A 21,074-nucleotide genomic window follows, 5' to 3' on the forward strand; every position below is an offset into this window, starting at 1 on the left:
AAACCAACTCAGCTAGCTGATTTCTTTGATATTTTACATACAAAACGCATAATATTTATAAAACTACGGGTGCACATGCCACCACAGTCTAAGTGCTGGCTTCGCCCCTGGATAGTAACCAACGTCGAGTTGGCCCAATGGTAAAGGAGTTGCAGCTGTAACTTCCACCACCCGGATTCACATGCCACGGGTGCACATGCCACCACAGTCTAAGTGCTGGCTTCGCCCCTGGATAGTAACCAACGTCGAGTTGGCCCAATGGTAAAGGAGTTGCAGCTGTAACTTCCACCACCCGGATTCGATTCACGTTGGAAGAGACTATTTACAATGTTTGGGTTCTCGGCAAAGAGGTGAAAACACCTTTTTTTAGACAAAAAAAAAAAAACAAATATAGATAGTAAAAGATGTATTTAAGATGCATGTAACCGCATATAAGAAAGATATTCCCTTCATTTTGTTTTTTCTTTATGAAAAAATGTTAAATTTCTTCAAATAAAAAAAATTGGCTTTCATCTTTTACTATATAATACTAGGGTCGGTTCGTCCTACTGACATGATATACTTTACTTATTAGTTATATTACTATGGATTTGCATTTGCAAAAAACGTGTATGATACACTACAAAACAAAAGATCATATTACATCACATATATAAATAGTATCAGAAAAACAAATAATATCAATTTGAGACATTTATTAATAAATGATATAAAATATTTGTTTTAACATCAATTATTGTAATTGATGTTGTTATCAACTTATCTTTATCTATATTAATCTTTGTTAACCAAGTAAAGATCAATTAAAGGTTATATTGTATTTTTTATATACGTGTAAGAATATGCAGTTTATAACTTTAATTTTTACTATTTTTCCTGTTGTTCTTATTAGACATCAAAGGTTTGATAAAATAATAAAAAGTTTTTATTTTTCATTAATGTAATTATTTTACATTTTTAGTGTTTGTTAAATTATTATTATAAAAGTAAATAATATAAAAATGCTTGTCACTACAGTTGAAATTCAATACATAAGTTATGAATTATTTTTCATTCTTATATATTTGTTTCTGAATGCGTTGGTACTTTTGTATACAATTTTAAACCTAATATTGATTTAGATAATGTGAAAAATGAATCAATTTATTATTTTTTTCTAAAGTTAAGTTAAGTAACATAATAATCAAAAAATGATTATTTAAGTATACACACATTCTATTAAAACTTTTATCAAGTACACCATATCATCCAAACTTTTATCAAATAAACCATATGAAGCCAAGGTCATACTACATTTTCGGATTAAGTAACACTCATTCATCTAAGCAGGATTTTTTAAAAGTATATTACTATGAAATTAATAATCCCTTATAGTCTATTACTATAATATAAAGTAAAAATAAATTCAAACCAAAAATTATTTTAAAATCAGAATATGTAGATTTCGATGCTATAACACATAATGTATCTTTATGTTAATGGAATTTAAACCAATAAATATTTTGGTTAAGTTCATAAAAAACTTTATGAAGCATATAAAATTTTCTTAGTAAAACTTAGTTAAATTGTTCGGATGACCAATTAGTATAGAGAGATATAGAGAATCGTAGAATTTATGGAACCAACATTGCATCCATGTTGCTTGTATTTCTCTTCTCATTGACATTGTCCCCTGCTGTTACTTCTCGGAGAGAGCCATGTAAAAGCAGTTGTTGCATAATCTTTATTTTTTTTTCTTGATTGTAATTCTCGAAAGAATAAGCAATTATGAAGACATTGGTTTTTGATAGACCATGGATTTGATCCACTTTCACCCATGGTTTATAAGTATTTTAACTATTAATTATTATATTCTAGAGCCTATTCAGTATATTTATAGGATCATGAGTGATTTGAAAAAAAAAATGATTTTGGAGCATTTTGGAGATATTTGGAGAAAGCATTCGAGCTGACCATCGAGCACGACCATTGGTCGATATCGAAGAAGAATAATCGATCGATGTTTACATCTTGACATCGATCGATAGCGAAGCGCGCATGAAACCCGTTTGGACCCAGCCAACTTAGAGCCTAATTCTTCACCAATTTACAAAATTACCCCTGATGAGTTTTAACCTAATTATATAAGCTCTCCAACATGTGAGAGGAAAAAGTGTGTTTTCTTGTTTTACTATTTTCACAGTAAAAGGTTTTCTATGATTTTTAGTAGATTAGAGAGCAGATCCAAAGAGATTTGTGATTGGAACTCCATTGATATCTATCTATTTATCTATGCAGTTTTTATACCTTATTGTTGTTATGAATTGCTTAGCCATGTCTGAGTAGTTGTATTTGATAGATTTAGGGTTTAAATAGGTTATGAGGGATTAGCCCCAACTATAGATTGCTAAGCTGTGATATTCATCTTTAAGATTGTCATTAATGCATGTTTCTAGATTACATACCTAGAACTTTCCCTATAAATTGTAGACATAAGCGATAGCTTTCATCTCATCATGAATCCATCCTAATTGAGCTAAGATAGCTAGAGTAATGCGAGAGCTGATCTAGGAAGCTTAGTGAGCACATTCAACCTGCACACTAAAGCTTGACCAAAAGCGTCGATCGATATTCTAATCGAATAATCGGTCAACGTTTCAACAAGTGTATCGATCGATATTCCTATAGTATCATTGATCGAAACTGGTTAATTGACAAACCTAGAAAGCAAGAGCCTAATGGTTTGTTTATAAGTGTTGAGCTCTATAATATCATGCATACAACTTATTAGGCATATGTAGGATTATAATCCTAATTACCTGAACAAAAACCCTAAGTCTAGCTACCTTCATCTAAGTACCAAAACCTCCAATCAATCAATCGAGCAACAGTCTTGCTCACAAACCTGTCTTTTACATTTAACCATAATCAACCTAACTTAAATCAATTTAATTAGATTTATTAGGTTATATATCTCTCTGAGAATTCGATCCCTGAGTACTACAGTTTAACTTTTTATTTGAGAGAATAATTCACTTTTTAGAGTAATTTGAGTGAGATCAGTTTTCGCAGTTTAAGTAGAGCCAAGGAAATAGATTACAAAGCTTTCATGACTCTGAAGATAACACGTATAAACATGTTATTGTACCACATCCCTTAGAATACACTAACTGTTAGAATAAGCCAAAAGATATAAAGTTGAAGATTAAATCAGAAATTTACTTATAGTTATACCAACTCTATTATTTTCCTTTTCTGTTAAAATTTACAAGATTATCCTACCATAGAAAACGTAAAAAAAAATGTGATCATTAATATTTTTTATTGTTTGCCTTTTTCCCTCATCTTTGTTGTTGACGAATTTATGTTTATTTTTTGCTCTCCTACCTTCGCTTTGTAGAGACAAATGCCATAGATAATGACCCAAGCTTTGCACACAGCAAGGATACCATTGGGAGACTTTGAAGGAGTCGAGAGAGGCAATAGGGTTTTGAAGTATCGTTCAGAGAGTGAATACTTGTTGTGTGAATGATGAACTTGTTATTCATCAGAATTGATATAGAAAGGAACAATGAAAAAAAATTATCCTCTAATTTTGATATAAAATGGTTGTTCCTCTCTATTCAATTATCCTTTTCAATTCATTTTTTCAAATGAATTTTTGTCCAATTATTTTTTTGTTCATTCTATTCATTAAATGGCCACTAATTAAACCATAGTTTTGAAAGAAATTGGAAGAACTTTTCCATTATTTATAACTAAGAGTATTCTTGAGATAAAGTTCACGAAACACCCATTTTAAGTGCCAAAATTTGTAAATATTTTTATATAAAGGTTTTAGACAATGTTTTTAAAACCAACTCAGATATTGAATTGGATTATTCTCTGAATCATTGAATCACTAGGTTGATCATGGTTAAATTTCAGATTTATAAATTAATAAATTATAATATATATATTTATATATGGACATAAAATATAAGATAATATCGCAATTTAAAAATTATTTATTAAATATATTTAAATATTTAAAATTTGATTTAAATTTAAAATTTCATCTGCCTGAAAAACAATATTTGATTAATTTTTAATACTAAACAAGAACTTTGGATAAAAGTAAAAGAACAAATAATTAAATAAAGATATAATAATGTTAACTTTTAAATCTAAAATAAGTAAAATTTATCAGTAAAAAAATAAAACAATAATCTAAGACTATCATATTAATAAATTTTGGTTTCTTTAATTATCATTTTCTTCATTTTTCGGATGATATAGTAAAATTTCCATCAAAATAAAAAAGTGTCACAAATCTTGTAGTTTTATCAATTTTATCTAATACTAAAAGTGTATGAAGTTTTATATTAAGTTTTTTAAAATATTATCAAACCTTTTTGAGTTTTTATCGGGTCAACGGTATCCAGTTATAGGCTCTGTTTTAAAACTCGGTCGAGTTGGCGAGTCAACTCCCGGAAAATAGCTAAACGGTTGAGTACCGTGGCGAGTTAGAGCAATTCGGTCAAAAAAATCGGAGTTTCTAAAAAGTCTTACAATTTCACTCGTTTTAACCTACAAAGAAACTAATCTACATAAGATTCATGAAGTTTACTTGAAAACAACAAGAAAAACAAAGAAATCGATCTAAAACTCGTAAAAATTAGAAGAGCCCTCGAGTTTTTGTTGCAGAAAACCCAGAAAACCTAATGAGGAAGATACTAAGTAAATGATAAATTTACCCCTCATTTAAGTTATAGCTACGGCAAAAATGCCATCACCCTTGCTCAAAGTCAGGTTGCTAAGTAATTAAAACGTCCCTTAACCACTACACCAAGTGAACTTCTTTGGACTTTTTACCAATACACCATATATAACCGAAAATAAATCACCGATTAATCCCCGCAAAATCATCAATTTTTTCATTCGGTGCTAGGCCCAGCCCGAACGTACGAGGAACGTCTAGCGAGTTTTCGAACAGAGGTTATAGGTTAATGTTGAGTTTTTGAATTTTTATCCGTTTTTGAGTTTTTATCGGACATTATCAGATTTTTAATATTAAAAAAATTGTTAAACTCAAATTTATGAATTTACTAATTTATGAACACTGGTTTTAGGGCATTAAATTTTAACCTGATATGACACATACGACTGAAACTTATTTTATTGATATCATTTATCTGACAGCTATAAAACCTTAAATTTTAATCAATATTGTGACATTCAATTCAGTATATATTTTTTCTTTGAGAAAATTGAAGCGTGATAATTAAATAATGTGCCCTTAGTATTTATTATTTATACTAGTGGCATTCCGGCGCTACGCGCCGGGTTCAGCACCGGGTTCGTATGTTTTAGTTTCTAATGAATTTAAATTTTTTTTTGATCCATATGATAATTGATTAGTGATAGTAGTGTATTACTTTGTTTTGAAATATGTTAAAGAGGATGTGTTTGTTTTGTGATTATGTTGTATGACTTTGATATTTGTGTTATTCACATGGAAAATTTTCATGTTTACCATTTTTTTGGTATAATTATTCATGTTTACCACTACTAAAGATACATCTTGAAAAATATGTTCTGAGTCAAAAGACTCTTGTACATTTATTTTCTCTATATATAATAAATAAATAAATAAATTTATGTTTCAAATTATACTTTTGAAATTCGAACTTATTTTTTTGAATTTTTGAAAACTGAAATGATTTTTTGAAACTATTTTCTAAAAGTTTTTTATATTATTTAAGTATTTATTTATATATTTATTAGAATTCTAAATTTCACACTCCAAAAACTCTACCCCATCCGTCAACTATAAACTCCAAGTCTAGATTAGTTAACTCTATGGTTATAAATAGAGATGGCATTTGGTACCACCCGCCCCGCATTGGCCCGCCCCGCTGCGGTCTCTCTCTCCGGCGGTTCTTTGCGGGTAAGCCCGCCGTGACCCGCGGTACTTAAACCTCTGCCCAAACCCGCCCCGCTTACTACATAGGACATTGCGGGCTGGCCCGCGGGTATGCAAAACATGATGTTTCATTGGGGTGAGCTTGAGAAGATGTTGTTGTTGTTGTTGTTGCACGGTGCAACTTGCTTCGGACGAGGAGATGGAGAGTTCCAGTGGAAGCTCGAGGAAGGAGAGAAGCTCCAGTGGTGGTGGAAAGAAGATGGAGAGAAGCTCTGATGGTGGTCTTAGTCGAGGAGAAGAAGAATCGGTTGGTGGTGCTGCTCCTCTGGTGCTCGTTGGTGGAGTCGTGCTGTAGAGAACCCTGATCGCCATTTTCGTCTCTTGACTCTTTTTTTTCAGGTGTAAAGACAGCAAATGAGGAAGTGGTCGCGGGTTATGTCGACCCCGCAAGACCCGCTGAGCCTAGACCGCAAAAGCCCAAACCCGCATGACACTTACCCGCGAGACCCGCTTTTAAATGGGCTTCGATTACCTTTACCCAAATCCGCCCCGCATGGGTCTTGTACGGGCCAGGCCCGCGGGCTGCGGTCAAAATGCCATCTCTAGTTATAAATGTCTTTTTTCCTTTTTAAAAATGAAGGTAAAAATAATTAGTGTAAATATGAAAAGTGGCATTATGAATGTGGTGTATTTGACAATTTTCCTATTCACATTGTATTTCGTTTTGCTGATATTGTGTTTTTTAAATTTCATTTTTAGTTTTGATGTGTTACAATTATTTCTATATTTATTTGGTTTGTTTTAAACTTTCTGCAACAATTTGTTCTCAAATTATCTCATTTTAACTACTGTAATTCATTAATATTGCATTGTTTATTCTTGAAATTTATACATTTTAGGTTATATTATGGTATTGGCCTTTATTATGTATTTTTATCTAATTTTAAATTTTATTTGTTATTTTGCTAATTTATAATAAGAAATAGGTAGGGGTGGAAATACTCTAAATGTATAAAATTATTTATAGTTAATACCAATATTTTATAAATAAAAATATACATTAAATTTGAAATTAATTTTCTTTTAATTATTATGAGGGTCGATATATTGATATTAATTCTCTATTTATCTTTATATATATGATTTTGTATGTCTTGACATAATCTTTGTCCTAACTTTCATCAATTCTGGTATCTTAAGCTTCACATGAAAATGTAGTAATTTTCTGAAAACCATTTTTCTACCTGGCATTTAGTCACTATAATCGCTGATTTGTCGTCATGATTTTTATTTAAGAAATGGGAGTCTGAGTGTTCAAAGAAACCGTATAATACCAATAAGTAATGAGACGATTAGCTTGATATTTATTCGGGTGACTAAGGCCGGTTGATGAACTGAGAGAAATCTCATGTGTATGGGATCCTGAGATAAGGTCTCATTAGTGCTCCTGAGATTATAACTCCTTCCAATTCAATAATAATACACTACTTGTGCTCTATCAATAGCTTGGTGTGTTTTGATCTGTTCCAAATGTTAATTATGGAAGAACATGAATGGCTCTGAAATCTGTAGGCAACTCTAAGACATGATTACACAAAAAGAGCAAAGAGCACTCCGCAGGTATTGATACAGAAACCATAATATATTAACACTTGACAGTGTCAAATACACGTTGATATGTCTGTGGGATACTACCAGAGTTTCTTTCACCAACCTGCTTTAAGAGAAGGAAACAGAATAAGAAGAAGAAAAAAAAAGCATTGCTCTAACATGAAACCTAGTGAGTAAGAATAATAACAGTTTCTCCAATTCAAAATGAGCTCTCAGATCCAACCATTGCTCCCTTGCTCTACCACAGTATAGCTTCTCCACAATTTTAATCCTATAACTTCTTAACTGTACAACAACAACAACAATGCACAATTCAAGTTTTCAGTAACTCGATTGAGTAGATGCTCATAGATATGGTTCCAAATCAACAATCTGAAACCTCAAAAGCTTAAAGTTTCAATCTTTAAAAGTACATTAATAAATGTAAGTTTTACCATATACTCACAATTGCTTAGTAGAAACAGAGACCAATCCAGTTTAAGTTTTTTTTTACCTGAAGCAGCAGTTCTACGTTTGGCAAGCTTGGATCTTTCAAGCTCCATCTGCATATCCATCAACATGTTCATTCGTTGCAACTCAATCTCCTTAGCAGCTTCCATCCTCTGTTTCTCCAACTCAACCATCATCCTCTGCTTCGCACCTTCGATCCTCTCGTACACCTCTCCCAACTTCAGAATCACTCTCGCCAGCTCCCTACACGACGACCCTTCACCTCTAGTCGGATATACCTCATCCACTCCACTCTTCTTCCTCACCACAAACCCCCAATCACAGACGTCATCGTCCTCATCCTCATCATCATCGTCCAAAGAGCTCCCACTCGATTTAGATCCGGCCGCATTCTTCAATGCTGGTTTCAAAATTTAAACACAAATCTGAATCTCATCAACCAAAAAAATGTCGACAACCAAAGGTATGATTAATTGCAATAAATAACATCATACGGAATCAATAGAAGTCGATCCAATAGTATGGGGCCGGGACGAAGAGTGAACGAATCAGCCATAAATAGAGTTGATGCTTGACAGAGAGTGATCTTCGAGATTTCGCAGTGGTGTGGCTGTTCAACGCAGGCAACGAACCCATTTATAAGCGGAGCTACGGTGGAGGATGCTAATTCCACTTTAATGCGAGAGAGTAGAAGTAGTGATGGAGAACTCGTAAATGCTTAGATTAATGGATAAATTGGTATTTACAATAAAGAAGACATTTAAAGAGCATAAATGATTGATAGGAGCTTGCAGTAACGGGGTTGAAGACGAAGTGGAAGAGACGGGAAGATGAACTCTGGATGCTTCAGACAAAGTTAGAGCTAGGCAAGATTGGACTTGATATGGGCCGTACGTAAATGTAGGGACAGCCCAAAAGGAAGGAAGTCCAGTCTCGAGCTTTATTCTTCGGAAGCAGTAGTGACATGGCAAAAATGTTATCTCTCATTGGCTGATTATTTTTGGTGACGTGGCAGCCTCACCATTGAGTATATAGGGCTTTTAGTATAGTATAGATATGATATAGTTTCCATTAATTAAAATCTTTTACATCACATATATGACAAATAAGAATTGTAACTAGGGCAATTGTCAATAATAGCACCTTTTGAAGTTTATATCTCAAAAATAGCACTAGAAGGAGAAAGTCACAAAAATGACATTCATTAATGGACAAAATGTCTCTAATACCCTTCTTTTAAAATTAATTAAACAAACGAAAAAAAAAATCAGAACAACCTCTCTCTCACGCCAAGCATGGCGATTCTTCTTCTCGACGCGAGGCGACGGCGGCGACCTCGCCGTTGACATCGTCTGATTCATTCACTCCCCGACGACCTCACCGTGCCCAGAAGCCACTACCCGATACTCTCCCTCGTCTCCAAGAGTTTCAGGAATCTCACCGCCTCGTCTAAGCTCTACAAGAGGCGATCTCAGCTAGGCATCACCCAACACCGTGTCTACGCCGTCCTACGCAACCGCAGCACCGGTGATTTCAGTTTCTACATCACCCAACAATGTGTCTCTGTTGGTATTCTTCCTTCGGTATTTAGAATTTGCATATGATGTAGTGTTCTCTTCAACTTCTTTTACTGTCTTAATCTAGCTTGGTGGAATCAATTCTCTGTTGGGAGTAGAGTGCTCTTTCAGCATCCCATTGATTAACAAAATTCCCACCTTAATCATGGGTATGGATGTATCTCATGGGTCTCCAGGTCGTGCAGATGTTCCTTCAGTAGCAGCGGTATTGCTTTATTCTTACTTTGCTTGTCCTTTATTTTCCGTCTGTTTACTTTTCATGTCTCAGCCTGTGCTGTAAGGTTGTTGGTTCAAAAAACTGGCAGCTGTGAGAAGTCAGTCACAAAAACTGGAAATGATTGATTCGCTCTTCCAACCAGTTGACGACCCTGTGAACGGAGACAACCGGTATCATGAAGTAAGTGGATGCTATTTAGTCAGCTCGATTTTTTGTTAAATCAGGAAGCAACCAGTTATCACAAGATATTTAGGTGTCTTCTCTTTTGCTCTGACCAAATTTCTGTTTCCAACAGTGAATTGTTTGTGGAATTTTTCAAGACAAGCAACGCACGAAAGCCTAAGCAGATTATCATATTCAGGTACTAGCAGAAAACTGTGTCGTTTGTTTTGTTGTTTAACCTCCAGTATCTAAAAAATGTTCTTACACAATCATGGGCGTATTGGTTAGGGATGGAGTAAGTGAATCACAGTTCAACCAAGTCTTGAACATTGTGGTGGATCAGATAATAAAGGTCGTGTTTCAAAGTTCCTTGGCCAGATCTGGCTTCTATCAAATTATGTTTCTAGTGAAAGTATTATATTGAACAGTTTGCTTATTTAACACAATGCAGGCGTATCAACGTCTTGGTGAGACCGACGTGCCAAAGTTCACTGTCATTGTGGCTCAGAAAAGACACCACACCAAATTGTTTCAAGCTAAGGGTCATGAAAATGTTCCTGCAGGTAAAGAGGATACGTTTTATCTTCTGCATCAGTCACACTACGATTCAATTTTTGTATCATAACTCTTTTATCATAAAAAATGTTTGTCAGGAACCGTTGTGGACACCAAGATTGTACACCCGACCAACTAAGATTTTTACATGTGTGCCCATGCAGGAATAATAGTAAGTTTTGACTTCTTTAACCTTAAGAGTTTCACTCCTCACTGCATATGTTTATGTTTCACCTTGCCGATCTCCCAGGGAACTTCAAGACCGGCTCACTATCATGTCTTGCTGGATGAGATTGGTTTCTCTCCCGATGAGTTGCAGAACCTCATCCATTCTCTCTCCTATGTGTAAGTCTCTCTACACCCTAATCCTCGCATTCGCAACTTACAAAAAACTCAATTCTAATCTTCTTTAATCATCGGTCCAGCAACCAGCGGAGCACAACTGCAACCTCAATTGGTAAACACACTTCCTTAATCAAATTCTCTTTTATAATAAAACACAAGCTTCTCAATATTCAATGTGTCCCTTCTGTTTGTTTGTTTACTTGTTCTCAATGGCTCCAGTGCGATACGCTCATTTAGCAGCAGCTCAGTTTGCGCAATTCACAAAGTTTGAAGATGTATCAGAGGAGAAAGTTCCGGAGCTTCCGCGTTTGCAGGAGAGAGTCGAAAGCAACATGTTCTTCTGCTGAGTAAATAAATAAATAAATAAATAAATATTAAGTAGACGTAGTTCTGCTTATTCGCTAGCCTAATGAACTCTCTTAAGAGGAATCTTATTATTTTGCATGTACGCAATCATCATCTAGCGTACAGTCTTAGGAGTATGAAGAAGGAAGAGCCCTCGTAGAATTTTGTTTTAAAAGAGGCTCCTAGGCTTAAATTATTCTTAGCCCACGTTTGCTTGTTTACTAAATTACTGTAGCTCCTTGATAAATGTCAAGTGCTAGCTTAACATTTTACCAAAAAATAATGAAAATGGCAAGTGCTAGCTCACCTGAGGACTCACCATGATAATAATTATCTCTTTTAGTATCACGAATCCAGATGTGCCATAACTTACCTGGATTCATTAAGGATCATGAAACAAGAATTCCGCAGGAGACAATCCTCAAATTTAAGCTATTTTCACACGGTGAATGGCTCCAAGAGGCAACCGGAAGTATACTTTTGTTTTCTTTTGTTTTTATCACAACTGACTTTCTTCTATGCATATTCTGAAGTAAATATTTTTTTGTTTATTTATGGGTTGGTGGGTAACCGGAATTCAAATTAACTTACTCGACACCGGTTTCTCGCAAAAAAAAAAAACTTACCATTAAACAAAGAACATTAAAATAAGATAGCTTGAAACATTTTCAATAATTCTATCAAGAAAGTGTTAAATGTGGTATCATTATAAAACACATGTTATATAGGATAGCTTTTGGCACATTCAGGCTGGGTTTCCAAAAAAATAAAATGAGTGTTTTTTTGCATAAATATGTTTTCGAAGAGAATCAAAAGCGTGTAAGGAATGTTAGACAATCCTTGTTCAGGATGGCTATCCTAATTTGGAACTTAATCTTCCAGAAAAAAAAACATAATCAAAATCTATAAGAAAATTCACTGACTATAGAAATCAGCAAAATAGAGTTAGTTGTTTACAAAATAGAGAACACATATAAAACATATAACATTGAAATAGGATAGCTTGAAGAATTTTCAATAATTCTATCGAGAAAGTATTAAATGTGGTATCATTATAAACACATATGTTATATAGGATAGCGGTTGGCACTTTCAGGATGGGTTTCCAACAAAAAATGAGTGTGTTTTCTTGTATAAGTCTGTTTTCGAAGAGAATCAAAAGCATGTAAGGAATGTTGGACAATCCTTGTTCAGGATGGCTATCCTAAAATGGAATTAATATTCCAAAAAAAAACATAATCAAAATCTATAAGAAAATTCATTGGCTATAAAAATCACTAAAATAGAATTAGTTGTCTACAAAATAGAGAACACATATCAAACAAAGAATATTAAAATAGGATAGCTTGAAGCATTTTTAATAATTCTATCGAGAAAGTGTTAAATGTGGTATCATTATAAAACACATATTTTATATAGGATATCTTTTGGCACTTACAGGATGGGTTTCCAGAAAAATAAAATGAATGTGTTTTCTTGCATAAGTCTGTTTTCGAAGAGAATCAAAAGCGTGTAAGGAATGTTAGACAATCCTTGTTCAGGATGGCTATCCTAATTTGGAACTTAATCTTCCTAAAAAGAAAAACATAATCAAAATATATAAGTAAATTCATTGGCTATAGAAATCACCAAAATAGAGTTAGTTATCTACAAAATAGAGAACACATATCAAACAAAGAACATTAAAATAGGATAGCTTTAAGCATTTTCAATAATTGTATCAAGAAAGTGTTAAATGTGGTATAATTATAAAACACATGTTATATAGGATATCTTTTGGCACTTTCAGGATGGGTTTCCAGAAAAATAAAATGAGTGTTTTTTTTGCATAAGTCTGTTTTCGAAGAGAATCAAAAGCGTGTAAGGAATGTTAGACAATCCTTGTTCAGGATGGCTATCCTAATTTAATTTCCAAAAAAAGAAAGAAAAACATAATCAAAATCTATAAAAAAATTCATTGGCTATAAAAATCACCAAAATAGAGTTAGTTGTCTACAAAATAGAGAACACATATCAAACAGAGAACATTAAAATAGGATAACTTGAAGCATTTCAATAATTCTATCAAGAAAGTGTTAAATGTGGTATAATTATAAAACACATATGTTATATATGATATCTTTTGGCACTTTCAGGATGGGTTTCCAAGAAAAATAAAATAAATGTGTTTTCTTGCATAAGTCTGTTTTCGAAGAGAATCAAAAGCGTGTAAGGAATGTTAGACAATCCTTGTTCAGGATGGCTATCCTAATTTGGAACTTAATCTTCCAAAAAAAAACATAATCAAAATCTATAAGAAAATTCAATGACTATAGAAATCAGCAAAATAGAGTTAGTTGTTTACAAAATAGAGAACACATATAAAACAGATAACATTGAAATAGGATAGCTTGAAGAATTTTCAATAATTCTATCGAGAAAGTATTAAATATGGTATCATTATAAAATACATATGTTATATAGGATAGCTTTTGGCACTTTCAGGATGGGTTTCCAAGAAAAATAAAATGAATGTGTTTTCTTGCAAGTCTGTTTTCGAAGAGAATCAAAAGCGTGTAAGGAATGTTAGACAATCTTTGTTCAGGATGGCTATCCTAATTTGGAACTTAATCTTCCAAAAAAACATAATCAAATCTATAAAAAAATTCATTGGCTATAGAAATCACCAAAATAGAGTTTATTGTCTACAAAATAGAGAACACATAGCAAACCAAGAACATAATAGGATAGCTTGAAACATTTTCAATAATTCTATCAAGAAAGTGTTAAATGTGGTATCATTATAAAACACATATGTTATATAGGATAACTTTTGGCACTTTCGGGATGGGTTTCCAGAAAAACAAAATAAGTGTGTTTTCTTGCATAAGTTTGTTTTCGAAGAGAATCAAAAGCGTGTAAGGAATGTTAGACAATCCTTGTTCAGGATGGCTATCATAAATTGGAACTTAATCTTCCAAAAAAAACATAATCAAAATCTATAAGAAAATTAGTTGGCTATAAAAATCATCAAATATAGTTAGTTGTCTACAAAATAGAGAACATATATCAAACCGAGAACATTAAAATGGGATAGCTTGAAACATTTTCAATAATTCTATCAAGAGATAGTGTCTACATGACCAAAAAGATGAATCACATACATGAAAAAGAAGATAATCTCAATTACTTTCGAATAGTACTTTACAGGTTAGGGAATTAAAAGTATATAACAAAGACTTAGGATAAAACTTGTAACATCTAATGCTATTATCTTTATTAACCAACAAAAGTACTTCATCACACAAAGGATTAAATACTGCCGCCATATAATGAGAACATTATTGAGATATAGTTTAAATATGCATAGAGATCACGTTGATTTTTAGTTAAAGCCACTACCAAATCAAACCATTGAAGTGGGTGAGTTGTTTATGTCTCTTTCTTTTACTGCTTGAAAACGATCGTTGATCCTTTTTCTCTTTCTGAGTGATGATGATCAGTAAGCAAATCTTGACAGCAAATATAGATTAATACTTTGTAAAACTTTTTAAATTCATTCTGGTTCTGATGTTGATGTTCTGAGCAGCACCACTATATAAAGTTCAAACAAACCACAACACAAAACAGACCAAACCAATTTGAGGTGGTACAGCTGCAACATCCACGAACCAACCTGCAACATCCACGAACACGTCACGTTTGTATCCTTTATGTCTATCCCTGCAGAACAAGAACACTAAGATTCAAAAGAGGACGACAGTAACTCCTGCAATAATGCCAGTTTTTGGCTTGCTTGAATCACCTATTCACCACAGACAAGACACCATCAGCAGAATTAAATTAAAAAACTTTAATACTTTTGAATCTGTTGGAAGTAAAGAAGATATGGTTCAAGCAATGGCGCACAGTAATGTAGCTACCTGAACGGGCAACCTCAGATACACAAGGGTGAGGTTGACCAACACCACAATTCAAGTTGTTTCCTGTGAAACTAAAGTTGATAAAACCATATCAGATCACTGCTAAAGAAAAAACAGATTTAACATAAAGTAGTGGAACATACTTGTATTTTGGGATCTGAAATAGAGTTTGAGGAATCTGGCCATTGAGATTATTGGAATCAAAAAGACTGTAAAAACATAGTTTCAAATTGAATAAGAAAGAGGAGCTTCCAAAAAAAGAAGGGGATCACAGACAGAGAGAGCAGTAACTTACAGATTTATCAGGTTCGGAAGACCAGTGAGTGACACAGGGATAGTCCCGTTAAGTTTGTTCCTACTCAAAGTCCTGCTTGGCCAAATACAACAGCGAATAAAGACGCATGCTAAAATCTGAGAGAGCCATAACTCTGAGAGAGCCATTAGAAATACATGCTGGTATGCAAACTTTCTATTGGAAAACTGGAATTAGCATCACACAAAAGTTTGCACTGCAATGCATAATATATTAGAAACCTTTCTGATGTACCTTGGAAGAGGATAAGTTTCCAGCATTATAAGAAAATGGTGTTCCTTCCTTAAGAAGTTGCGTCCCTGCTGATGATGGTGACCAAAACTCTGAATTGTTCACAGACAGAGATCCCCATGGCAGTCGAGCTCGCATATATGACCTAGCCATGTCCACAGGCGTGGACAATAGCTTAGAAACAAAGAGAGATATGCATTTGAGTTTGTTGAGCATCTTTGAGACCTTCAGCAGCGAAAGAGACTTGATCGAGATTGAATGTCTGATTATAAAGCATGTCGCGTTGTCCTTCATACCTGATAAGAAAGTAATGTAATTGATCAACAATAGCTAATGAACAGAGCTAGCTGTAAACCTAATGAATCCCTTACATTTTCTTCTGCTTCAGAAGCCTCATAGCACGAGCTTTGAGAGCTTGTTGAACAGGACCAGATCGTGTCTTTTGAATCTGCTCTCTGTATTTGCAGAGCTCAACATCAAGCTTTTTAATCTTATCTTCCACTGATTCTCCTCTTTTATTTATCTGTCAAACATTTACAAAAACCACAATCATCTGATCGGTGATCGAACACACGATTTATACCTAGAGAATAAATATCTCAGTAATTCGGATTCATAATTCTCTACACAGGACATTGCAAAACGATTTGGAGATGAGGGAAACGAGAGAGAGGACGAACCCGATCGGAGGCACGGCTTCTAGATACATCACCGCAAAGCTAATATCTGCAATCTAAAGTCTGAGTCATGTAACTTAACACCAGCATCCATAGCTCGGGGACAACAACGACGAACCTGATGACAGCCACAACGAATCTGATGACGACGGATGTACTGACCTGAAGACGGTAGATCTGATGACGACGGAAAGAAACACGGCGGAGCAATGGTATTCCGTCGTAGGTGAAGGACGAGGAAGATGAACACATTTAATTAATCAAAGGAGAGGGCATAAGGGTAAATGATCCCATTTAATGAAACCTATTTTTGTGATTTTGGATCTTGAGTGCTAGTTTGGGAACAAAAACTTGATTTGGTGCTATCTTAGACATTTTCTCTTGTAACTAACTTGTTAAAACTCAGGTAATTATAATCCTTTATATACTAAAGCGCAAGTCGCCTGACGAATCAAATACCGACACGTGGAAAAAAATTTCAAAACAATTAAAAATAAAAATAATTAAAATTTTATTTGCATCTCCTGTTTTTCTGCAGTTTAAATATTAACTGTCCACTTCTATTTTTTCAGAAATTTGAAAAAATAAATCAATTGTGACAGAAATTATTTTAACAAAAAAAATGAATAAACATACTTTTTAGTTTTCAGATCCTAAATTTTCTCAAATCCCCACGATCACTTTAACGTCATATGTAACTCCCAAATTATGGCACAAAAATATCAAACAGTTTCAACTTATATATATTGGCTTTTCTCTTCCTTCTTCTCCATGTTCCATATTCTTCCTCAGTTTTTTTTTCTTCTTATTTTCAGTGTATCAGCAAAAATCAAAAGAGGTTTGTGACTACTATATTCTGTTCATTTTTTATATTCTGCTCAAATCTATATCATTTGATTCTTTAAGCATTATTCAGATAGAAGATGTCACTTGGATATTATACTACCGTTTCAAAGCTAATTTCTTCAAAAGAGAAGGACAGGGAAATCAAAGAGTTGTTTGCGAATGAGGTAAACACAAGTTCATTCAACTCTACTATATAAAAACCTAGCTATTTACAAATCAATTTTGTTACTCTTTTTAAGAAAGGTAAATACGTCAATCAAAGAATTTTTTTTTTTTGGTAATTACTAGAGTGCTTGCATGTTTTGGTGATGATTCCAAAGAAAACGGGTAAACATTCGGTTAGTGGAGCATTAATATTAATACAAGTCTCAAGCAAATGTGGAAAGCTGATTAAAAACAAAAGTAGATAAAGTCATAAAACTAAAATTTAGGGGTTGGCCATATGCAAAACTAGAAGATATTAGAGTTTAAATCATATTCCCAACATTTTCGAAGCACTACATAGTAAAAAGAAATGTCATCCAATAGAAAAGTTAATTGATTATGCAAACTTTTAGTTTTATCATTACTTTTCATAGTTTCGATTCATATTCGTATTACAAACTAGCTAGCCTTTAGTGTTACAAAAAAATCTAGCTAGCCTTTAAGTTGCATTCCCCCGTAAGAATTGATCTTCATTATATCTTATGTTTTCTTTTTATATTACAGTTTTTTCAATGTTATTGTCGGGAGTATTCGTTCTCCCAAGTTTTTTCAATTATTATTACACGATGTTACTGCGGATGCAATATTGTGTAAGATAGGCAGACACAATAATAAATGTTGTGTTAATACATTTTGATTTTGATATCAAATTTAAGAATTTTTTACCCGTACGTAGTACGGGGCCGGACACTAGTTCTAATTAAATGTGAAATAGTTACTTTATTTTATTTAATAAACTAATGATTAAGCTAAAACTAATAAAAATATGACAAATAAAAAAAATTACCTAAAATCATGGAGAATATGACAAACTATCAAAATTACTTATTTAAATTAATAAATTAATGATTCATATAAAAACTGATAAAAACTAATAAAAACATGAGAAATAAAAAAATAAATAAAATTATGAAGAACATTACAAATCAGTAAAATCATTTATTTAAATTACTAAATTAATGATTCAAATAAAAACTAATAAAATGACAAATAAACAAAACTACCTAAACTATGAAAAACATGAAAAATCAACAAATTCACTTCTCAAATAATAGTACAGATAAACATATGTTTTCATTAGTGCTGGGTTTGCGGGTCAACCCGCCCCGACCTGCCCCGCCCCGCTGCGGGTTGAATTATTTTTTTGATTCAAAAAATCGACCCGCATAACTCATAAACAAAAAAATTTCTACCCGCACCCGCCCCGCAAAAACCCGCGGGTAACCCGCGGGTAATATTAATTATATTAAAAATAATTATTTTAATTAAAAATAATTATTATATAGTTAAAAAATATTATTTTTAAAAAATTATATTAAAATAATATATTAATAATTAAAATTATATAAATATTTACGAGATTTAATATATTTTTTATAAAAGAAACATTTTTTAAAAAAAAAAAATCTTTTTTTCTTAAATTTGCGGGTTAACGAGTACCCGCGACTCAAATTCGACTGACCCGCACCCGCCCCGCTTAAAATAATCTTGACCCGCACCCGCACCCGCCATTGCAAATTTTCAAATTCTTCGACCCGCACCCGCCCCGCAGCGGATCAAATGGGGCGGGACCCGCGGGCATTAATTAAAATTCCCAGCTCTAGTTTTCATGTGTTCAACAGAAGAACATACATTATAATATGACACTAGGTGATAATCCGCGTGAAGAGATTTGGAGAGATTACTAATTTGAATTAATAGATATTATAAAAGTACATTGAATAAAAATGGTAAATATTGTAAAATAAAAGTATATAAATAATTGTGCCGTTTCAATAACAAATTAATTCTGTTTTTTTTTTAAACTTGTTTATATTTTAGTATATTTGTCCTATAGGTAGTGTAAAAGAGAAAATAAGAGTTATAAGAGTAAGCAAAAACTAATATACAATCATTTATGAAATAAAGATAAAACAAAACATAAGCAATAGAGTAATAAAATCCTTCAGATACGAAATATAATAAAAACAATTAAAATTGAGAAAAGCATCTGCGGTGAATAGTGTCTTAAGAATTCTTCATTTGCAATCCTAATATGATCATTAAAAAAAGTGACAACCGATGAGAAAGAATTAATTTAGTGGCTGTGATTGCTTGAATGCAGTGGTAAAGTAGTTTTGAGTAGGAGACAATTGTGAGGAGATGTAGATATAAGACATTCATATTTATATGTGTAAGACACCATGCATGTCTAGGGTAAACTCGACGCAATTAATAGTCACAATTTAAATCCTTATATTCGAAATCAATATCTGAATATTTTAATTGCATGGTTTATAATACTACACGATTTTTTTTGTTGTATTATAGGAAACAAACCGAGTATAAGAATTCGTAAATTAATCTTTGAAAGCAATCAGTGACAATCACTTGTTCTCTCACCAATTTGACTCGCTATGATTTTTAGTTTCCATATTATTGTATGATTCGACGTCTACTTTTAATCTATAATATCATAAAAACATTTTTTAAATTACGAAAAAACAAATTGTAGTCATAATCGTATTTACATTCCTCATGAAGCCAAAATTGAGGAAAACACAATTAAACATCACCTATTAATGCATGATTGATAGAGGATTTGATGTAATTTATTTAAATTAAGCATATCACTGGCATAACTAAGGGAATCACAGTTATTTTGCAGGTTTTAACTATAATTTAGGTTGACAAGACATAATTAACGTAGGAAGATCATCAATATCATGTGGGTTGTGACGCAAGTAAATCGTGATTATTATTTCATATTTGATCTTTAGGAATATACATCAAACAAATAAATTCATCATACTTAACGTATGTCTAGAATTTATTTTTCATATAATTTGAATCCGATTCTTATAAAATAAACTTACAATTATTTGATGATTATATATATTGATCGTTTTGCTATGTATTTTGTATAATGATTTTAAGTTACAACATGTCAAACTGTGATTATCACATTTTATTTTATATAAGTTATATACGTAGGAAACCATATGATTCGACGTCTCCTATATAAGTGAGTTAACAATTACTATGTCGAACGCTATATTATTAATATACATGTAAATAATACATGGACAATAATGATGCTGGATCGTTTGATGATATCAAGCCACTAAGTTTTATAATGATTTTTAAATAATATTTTGAGTTAGTCTATGTCAGCCTTAAAGTCAGAAGTTGTATTTTTCATGCTCCTAAAACCATATGATAGACCTACTCAAATATCAGTGATTCATCGATGAGTAATTCTAATTTGTATTGATTAATTTTTATTGATTAATAATCCGTGTAATATAACATGGAAAATAATAATGCGAAAACATTAATCGTAGACATTGTGTTTTTAGTTAGTCAATAAAGAAGAAGCTTATAGCATATAAACTAATGATCAGTGGCAGTTGTTGTAATTAGACTAGTAAATTAAGGGTTTTTGAATATTGTTGGTGAGAGAGTTTGTAGTGCTGACACGTAGAAAATTACACTGTTGTAAATAACACATGAACTAAAGATTAATTATTTCTAGTGTGTCTCAAATAATAAGAAAGTGATTTTGAACATACACGAGATAAGAAGTGTTACCCCTACAGATAACCATATAATATTTAACAATCCCATTGGTAAGGGACCTACTTTGATATTTGCCAACTCTGTTTGATGTGACTGCCAGCTGGCATATTTCCATCTTAAACTATATGTTTACCCTTGCCTATCTGCGTTCTTTTCTATTTGACGGTTGTTCGAATATTTAACTTGTACTGCTGTCT

The 21,074-nt window shown here is 32.7% G+C and overlaps 1 protein-coding gene and 1 non-coding gene across 8 annotated transcripts in view; one reads left to right on the top strand and one right to left on the bottom strand.

The window, feature by feature from the left end:
* The window catches only part of LOC103861069 (potassium transporter 9), a 645,946-nt gene that overhangs the window by 111,918 nt on the left and 512,954 nt on the right, over nt 1-21,074 (top strand). The window lies entirely within an intron of this gene.
* LOC103853736 lies at nt 6,261-20,938 on the bottom strand. 7 transcript variants are annotated; one of them, XR_004456106.1, is made up of 8 exons: nt 16,388-18,209; nt 16,273-16,318; nt 15,964-16,115; nt 15,596-15,888; nt 15,344-15,415; nt 15,192-15,257; nt 15,049-15,119; nt 6,511-14,930 (listed from the first exon to the last, which is right to left on the bottom strand). It is a non-coding gene; the product is annotated as an uncharacterized LOC103853736 (transcript). The 7 variants fall into 7 exon arrangements; XR_004456104.1 differs by having other exon boundaries at nt 16,273-18,206; XR_004456105.1 differs by having other exon boundaries at nt 6,616-14,930; nt 15,596-16,115; nt 16,388-20,938.

Source organism: Brassica rapa, chromosome A03 (assembly GCF_000309985.2).
Source record: "Brassica rapa cultivar Chiifu-401-42 chromosome A03, CAAS_Brap_v3.01, whole genome shotgun sequence".
Taxonomy (NCBI): domain Eukaryota; kingdom Viridiplantae; phylum Streptophyta; class Magnoliopsida; order Brassicales; family Brassicaceae; genus Brassica; species Brassica rapa.